This window comes from Balaenoptera physalus, assembly GCF_965194825.1.
Source record: "Balaenoptera physalus genome assembly, chromosome: 12".
Taxonomy (NCBI): Eukaryota; Metazoa; Chordata; class Mammalia; order Artiodactyla; family Balaenopteridae; genus Balaenoptera; species Balaenoptera physalus.
In genome coordinates this window covers 87,298,599-87,306,882 of record NC_138897.1, presented here as the reverse complement: position 1 = coordinate 87,306,882, position 8,284 = coordinate 87,298,599, and the positions used below count along the sequence as shown (strand labels likewise).

At 41.7% G+C, this 8,284-nt stretch overlaps 1 long non-coding RNA gene across 1 annotated transcript; it reads right to left on the bottom strand.

The window, feature by feature from the left end:
- Positions 1–1,830: 1,830 nt before the first annotated feature.
- On the bottom strand, positions 1,831–7,373 carry LOC309639548. Its single transcript, XR_014251728.1, has 2 exons — positions 4,452–7,373; positions 1,831–3,748 (listed from the first exon to the last, which is right to left on the bottom strand). It is a non-coding gene; the product is annotated as an uncharacterized lncRNA (long non-coding RNA).
- Positions 7,374–8,284: the final 911 nt, after the last annotated feature.

The window sequence follows — 8,284 nt, the reverse complement described above, 5'->3', positions numbered from 1 at the left end:
AATTAAAAACTAACTCCCCATTCCCTTCTCTCCTCAGCCCCTGGCAACCACTGTTGTACCTTCTGTCTCTATGAATTTGACTATTCTACGTAACTCATATAAGTGGAATCATACAGTATATGCCCTTTTGTGACTGGCTCCTTTCACTTAGCATAATGTCCTCAAGGTTCATCCATGTTGTAGCATGTGTCAGAATTTCCTTCCTTTTAAGACCAAATAATATTCCATTGCATGTATACACCACATTTTGTTTATCCATTCATCATTTTACAGACGCTTGTGTGGCTTCCACCTTTTGACTATTGTGAATAATGCTGCTATGAACACAAATATCTCTTTGAGTCCCTGCTTTCAATTCTTTTGAGTATATACCCAGAAGTGGAATTGCCAGATCATATGGTAATCCTATTTTTAATTTTTTGAGGAACTGCCATACTATTTTCCACAGTGATGGGAAAGCTATTTTAAAGTCATCTACCATTGAGATGTACTTTCACTGAGATGTACATTCATTCCTTCACTCTCCTTCTTTCAACAAACATTACTGAGGAATTGCCTTGTATAATGACTATGCTAGGCTTTATAATGTTTATAGATAAGACTTATTTGGTAGCACAAAAGAGGTCTGTAAAATAAATATACAGTGTATCGGAATAGAGAAATACAGTCACTCCTAAGACAAAGCAAGGGTTGAATTCAGGGGTTCAACACAATTTCAAAAAATTTTGTCTATCAGAAGAGAAGTTGGTTTATTTGAAAGCATAGGAAAAGGAGCATCACAGAGGTAAATATCGAGTCCTATTCATATGGCTCAGCCATGGACTTCTAGTATTACAGAATCATTGGCAAGAAGGGCAGAGTGTGTCTAAAACAACTAAACTTTTAGCTCATTTATCTAATTCTCTTTATTCTAATTATATGCTCCTTAAGCTGTGTTCTGATTGCAATTTGGTTTCTCTGCCTACAAAGGGAAAATGCTGTTATGCAAACCGCAGCAACGTGGTCTTTGAGAGTTTACCTTCCTCATCATGAATTAATAATTTGGCGTCCTGGCTTTGAACACTGGACGTAGTAATCTTAATTAATGTGAGTCCTATTCTAAAATACGGACCTGCTCCTAAGCTGCCAAATCAGATTTCTAAGTCTTTTAGACTATAGTCCAGGGCCAGGCCATGATCTCTCTGTCTCTGAACCTCAGTTTTCTTATCTGAAAATGGAGTTGAAAAACAGTGCTTACCAGAAATAAGATTTAAAAAACAACAACGACAGTGCTTACCTTATGGAGTTGTTGTAATGACTAAATAAATAAATTCATGTAAAGCGATGAGAGTAGTGCCTCGCACAAAAGAAACACTATATAAGTGTTGAATCTTGTTATCGATGGGAAATTCTCCAAGGCATTATGACCTTATGAACATTCTTTATAGACAGTCTGACCCCACAGAGCACATTTGCTTCTTTTCTGTTGGAATCTGCATAACTCATATTCTCAAAGCACAAGCAAAGTTGTGAGGGATTTATCTGGATTGTCTATTCTTACCTCTTCCTTTGGTGCCCCTCCCTCTGCTTCCAGGCACCCCACACCCGCAGGATTTTGTACTCTGGCAAGACAAAGCCAGCAACCCCACAGGCAGTACCCCAAGCTCTGGCCTTCTCATAACCCAGCTCACAAGTTCCTAAGGACTGGCTGGGTCATCACTGTAGCCAATATGAGAAATTGATGCCAATGAAGTCATGACTGATGATGACACTGCATTACACATGTGTATTTTTTTAAACTTTGGATTTATTTATTTATTTACTTACTTACTTACTTACTTATTTATTTAATGGCTGTGTTGTGTCTTCCTTTCTGTGTGAGGGCTTTCTCTAGTTGCGGCAAGTGGGGGCCACTCTTCATCGTGGTGCGTGGGGCTCTCATTATCTCGGCCTCTCTTGTTGCGGAGCACAGGCTCCAGACGCGCAGGCTCAGTAATTGTGGCTCACGGGCCCAGTTGCTCCGTGGCATGTGGGATCTTCCCAGACCAGGGCTCGAACCCATGTCCCCTGCATTGGCAGGCAGATTCTCAACCACTGTGCCACCAGGAAAGCCCACGTGTGTATGTTTTAACCTTCCTGAAAATTTATTTCCAACATCCAAAGGAATGCTCTCAAATTGTAGAATTTAATTGACTGAGATTGGCCAATAGGGAAAAAACCTTTGGGTCATATGAGGCCAATTTGGTGGCACCTCTAAGGTCTGTTGTTTTCTCTACTGTCTCTTGAAAGAATTCTGGGCCATTACAGAAAGATAACTTTTGCTCTTGTGTGAATTCAAGGGGTTTTATGAGAGTTGCAGGACTTTGGGTGAGACTAGGGAAATTCTTGGGCTAAATTAGGGGTTTCCAGGTGTGGGTGAGCTGCTGAATAGTAAGTATAAGGTAGTTCTGGGGCAGGTGCGGAAGAGTAAAATGAAAGGGAGCTGGTCTGAGCCTAGGACAGACATTGTTTCTTTTGGAGCAAACTAGGCTTGGTCCAGGGGACCTGAAGCAAAGAGATGGACTAGCCACCTTTCACTTTGCTGCTTTCTAATTTTAAGTCAGTGTAAGATGCCAAAACTAGCGGATGGTTCAGAATATCACAAAATATGTTCAAACAATTGGTAAATATATCTTGGAAAATGTGAATGAATAGAATTATTTAACCAGAGATATGAAGATTTATTATAGGAATTGGCTCACTTGAGTATGGAGACTTGAGAAGTCCCACGATCTGCTGTCTGCAAGCTGGCAAACCAGGAAAGCTGGTGGTGTAATTCAGTCCAAGTCCAAAGGCCTGAGAATTGGGAGGGCTGCTGGTGTTAAGTCTCAGGTTTAAAAGCCTGAGAATGAGCACTTCCCTGGTGGTCCAGTGGTTAAGACTCCGCTTTTTTCCACTGCAGGGGGCATGGGTTTGATCCCTAGTCGGGGTGCCGCACAGTGTGGCCAAGAAAAAAAAAAAAAAGGAGAAGGTCAATGTCCTAGCTGCTCTGCTCAAGTGGAAAAAAGCAAACAGAGACTTGCTCTGCCTTTTTATTCTGTACAGGCCCTCAGTGGATTGGGTGATGCCTACTTGCATTGGTGAGGACAAACTTCTTTATCAGTCTACTGATTCAAATGCTAATCTCTTCCAGAAACACCCTCACAGACACACCCAGAAATAATGTTTCACCAGCTATCTGGGCATCTCTTAGCCCAGTCAAGTTGACTCATAAAATTAACCATCACAGTGGTGATCAATTGTTCGCTAATTGCACTGAGGGTTTTAATTAAACATCAAAGAAAACTTTCAGAAAATGTTGGTTGCCTGACTCTGGGATCATTTACTGAGTTTACAGGCTCTCTGGACACCTTTAAAAAACTGGGGAGGTGGGCTAGGATGGCTTGGATGTGGCCATGGTGAACATCCAAATATGAATAAATGATACACAAAAGAGCTTTTCATTAGTCTCTTCTGCCTTATCTCTATTATAATTAACCATAGAAACAGAAGTTAGTGTGTGTTGACCTAAGCTCACCCACTATAATGGTCATATATGTCAACATGTAGTGAAACATTTCCAGAAAGTTCTTGCCCTGTTAACACTTAGGTTATTAGGGTAACTGGCCTTCTTTGAGATGTCTGCAGATAGATCCGGATGGTTTGTTTCAGCTGTGGAAAGTTTTGACAGTGAAAAGTGAAGGATACAATTTTATATCAAAGACAGCTGTGACTTCCATGATAAAAATTACTTTTTTTATGGAACTACCATATGACCCAGCAATCCCACTACTGGGCATATACCCTGAGAAAACTATAATTCAAATGTGACATGTACCTGAATGTTTATTGCAGCACTATTTACAATAGCCAGGATATGGAAGCAACCTAAGTGTCCATCGACAGATGAATTGATAAAGAAGATGTGGCACATATATACAATAGAATATTACTCAGCCATAAAATAAACGAAATTGAGTTATTTGTAGTGAGGTGGATGGACCTAGAGTCTGTCATACAGAGTGAAGTAAGTCAGAAAGAGAAAAACAAATACCGTATGCTAACACATATATATGGAATCAAAAAAAAAATGGTTCTGATAAACCTAGGGGCAGGACAGGAATAAAGACTCAGACGTAGAGAATGGACTTGAGGACATGGGGATGGGGAAGGGTAAGCTGGGACGAAGTGACAGAGTAGCATTGACATATATACACTACCAAATGTAAAATAGGTAGCTAGTGGGAAGCAGCTACATTGCACAGGGAGATCAGCTCGGTGCTTTGTGACCACCTAGAGGGGTGGGATAGGGAGGGTGGGAGGGAGACACAAGAGGGAGGGGATATGAGGATATATGTATACATATAGCTGATTCACTTTGTTATACAGCAGAAACTAATGCACCATTGTAAAGAAATTATACTGCAATAAAGATGTTAAAAAAAAAAAATTACTTTTTTTTTCCCATACAAATGGAATTTGACTTTAAAGCTAAGATTAAGTCTCCAGGATTTAAGTTGGGTTAAGGATGCTCATTAGATTCTTGTGTAATAGATATTCCAAATGAGGAATTACCACAAACTGTTACTCTAGGAAATGAATTCATGACCATTTCTTAGGGATGGGAAGCCTTTCTATGTCAAAGCCACCTAGAGAAGAGTGGAAAGTCCATTGTTCACACAGGTTTTGGCCACTAACTTCAATTACCCTCCATTCACTTTTTCTTTGAAGTTCTGAGTAAGTGAGACCTTCTTTTGGGTGGGTGCAAATATAGGAGAGAGAGGAAGAGGCCAGAGGAGAAACAGTGGAAAAATTAAGCAAGGAAATTGTTTGATCAGGGGGTCAGATCAGAGCCAGCTGTCTCAGTAAGCTAGCAAGATTTTATAGGATCAGAAAATCAGAAACCTGTATTTTTCAACTCGGCTTTTTTCTTTTCTTGCTTTTGGTACTTCCTGTGTTTACTAGTGAAGCTTCTTTTGAAAACTATAGATAATCTCATCTTGCTAAAGGGAATAAGAGAAAGGGGGTTTTAGATTTGTCCATGTTTCAGCCAATTAAAGGAAGAGCTATGGAGAAAATCAGAGATGTGTTGGAGTTTTTTGTTTTGTTTTGTTTTGTTTTGTCAATTTCTTTTTCTCCTTGAAATGACCGGGGAAGTCATTTAAGGTACAGAATCATTGTACAAAACCGAGAACATGTATAGTATCACATACAACTGCTCTCATAAAGATGGGGATGTCCCGAGAGGATACAGTTAACAACTTTAGTTATCCTACAGCTCACTAAATATTGCACCGTAACAACATAACTTTTAGGTTTGATTGGTCTTTTCAGAGCACATTCTTGGGAGTGTCTAGTATAGTCAACTGGCATTATTTCAAATGATGATTAAAAATGAATCTTTTGTGCTTCCCTGGTGGCACAGTAGTTAAGAATCCGCCTGCCAATGCAAGGGACACGGGTTCGAGCCCTGGTCGGGGAAGATCCCACATGCCGTGGAGCAACTAAGCCCGTGCGCCACAACTACTGAACCTGCGCTCTAGAGCCCATGAGCCACAACTACTGAGCCTGTGCCACAACTACTGAAGCCCACGTGCCTAGATACTGTGCTCTGCAACAAGGGAAGCCACCGCAATGAGAAGCCTGCGCACCACAATGAAGAGTAGCCCCCGCTCGCCACAACTAGAGAACACCTGCACGCAACAACAAAGACCCAATGCAGCCAAAAATAAATAAATAAAATTAATTAATTAAAAAAAATGCTTTAAAAAAATGAATCTTTTGCGGTAGGGAGTTCTTACTGTTACTTATTTTTTAAGCCTCCTTCCCAACCACCATGGTACAGTTCTGTTTATTTTAGGAAACATGCATACGATTTGCCATTAATGTATTCAGTATCAATTATCCACTTGCACACAGCTCTGTGTGGGTGAGTTGCAGTGTAGAGAATTTCCTTAAGAAAATGAGTTCTGAATTTTAAGTTTACTTTTATCACTTTCTTATTTCAGCTGGCTACCTGGGGTAAAGAAAAGCTCAAAAGACATCTGATGCTGCTTTTAACTTTTGGCTTGAGTCATGCAGATTGGATTTAACTTTAATGAAAACAGAGGAAATAAACTTTGAGTGTATGTGTTCGTCCAAATTTATAGGTGTTAGACAAGAAGCCCAAGTTGTTTTTAAAATTCATAGAAAATGTACTTTTCATTCTTGCTGTTTGAAATCTCAGGTATTGCTTAGCCTAAAACAACCAGGCCAACAAAATGATGCACTATTCATTTCTTGGCAAAATTGTTTAAAACTCTACCCAACCTCCCATCCCAGGGTCTGCCTCTCCCTTGTCAGCCCCTGCTTTCCCCTCATCATCACAAAGACACCCTCATCAGCTTCAGCATGGTAATGAGCTGGCCCCCTGCCTGCCTCTTAACCTTATTTTCTTTCAACATAGAGACTGTTTCTCAAAGTCCTGTTTGTGATTAACAAACCTTGGAGATGTTCTGATTTATAAAATTTGTCTCCCTAAGAAGACAGTGGGTGGTTCATCCTCACCTCTGTCTGGATCTGGAAGGAGTTAAGCCAATGAGGGATTAAAAACATCTTGGATAAAAACATCTTAGATCTGGCTTTGTATCCAAAGGAATTTAAAGCAGGATCTTGAAGAAATATCTGTATATCCATATCCATAGCAGTATTATTCACAATAGCCAAAGGTGGAAGCAACACAAGTATCTATTGACGGATGAATGGATAAACCAAATGTGGTATATACACACACTGGGGTATTATTCAGCCTTACCAAGGAAGGAAATTTTGGTATGTGCTTCAACGTGGTTGAATCTTGAGGACATTATGCTAAGTGAAATAGGACAGTCTCAAAAAGACACATATAAGGTACCTAGAATGGTCACATTTCTAAAGACAGAAAGCCGGATGGTGGTTGCCAGGCTCTGGGGAGAAGGAGGAATGAGGAGTTATTTAATGGCTGGCTATTGAGTTTGCCTTGCAAGATGAAAAATTCCGGGGATTGGTTGCACAATGCTGTGAATATAATTAACGATACTGAACTGTACGCTTAAAAATGGTTAAGATGGTAGGTTTTCTGTTATGCGTATTTTACTACAGTAACAAATCCTGGAAAGAGGGGTCAGTGAGAAACACTGACTGATGCCAAGTTTGAGACTGCAACAGGGAGAGACAAGTGTTGGGTCCTGGACACAGATGGGGCTGTTGTGGTTGGCACCAGCAGTCCCCCTTCGGGACTGAAGGGCACTTGTCACAGCTGACACACCCCCGTCACCAGCCCTCAGCTGTCAGCCTTGTGTGGGAGTCGCCCTCAGCAGAAGAAAGCCATCCTACCCAGTGTCACAGCCACTTCCCCGGGGCAGAAAAGGCCCAGTCCTCTTGGCCCCAGATGGGGACAGCTCTGAAGGGTAAGCCCAGCTTCAGAGCTCCCTGAGGGGTCAGCTGGAATCTCACTATGACTATGTCACAACTTCTCTCTCTGTCCCATCTTGCTTCCTTCACTTGTCCCACAGGTGTCGTGCTGAGAGTCTTCTCTAATAAACTTCCTGCCTGCTAAGCTCTAGCGATAAGGGTCTGAATCACATCACGAGCTAAGACACCAAAGCCAGCAGAGGTGGTAGCTGAGATGGAGGTGAATCCAGACCAGGTAGTGGAGGACGAAGAGAATGGGGACCAACTGTAGCCTTGAGACCAACTGCAGCAGCAGGGGCCGTGGCTCAGCCCACTAATTCCTGTTTCCAAGTTCTCCCTCAAGAAGAGACACACACGGGGCCATGGAGGAGCCAGTCCGTGGAGGAGAGTACATGGAGACGGGCTGCAAGCAGAGCAAGAGGTGGACGCTGGTAGACACAGAGATGTTCCATTCAGATCCCTCTTCAAGGAAGGACTTGCTGCCCAGCTGTGAGGAGTGCGGTCAGCAGATGGCCTCCAGCTGTCAGCTCCTTCAGGGTCAGCCTCTCCTGAGATCATGCCCTTCCCAGGGCAGCCTGCATCGGGGCTAAAAGGATGAGGGCATATAAAGGGACAGTTGTTTTGTCCTAAGAGCTTCAACACAGGACAGGTACTTTTAACTGACAGTCTTAACCTATCTCATTGTCTACCACGTTGTAGGTCCTCACTAAATGTTTGTTGAATAGATAATTCAAATTCAACAATATTGATTAACTACTATGTGTAAGGCATTGTTATGCTGGTTATACAAAAAAAGAATAAGAAATTATGTCTTCAGTGGGGCTTATTGGCCAATGCTCTCATAGCTTGCACATGG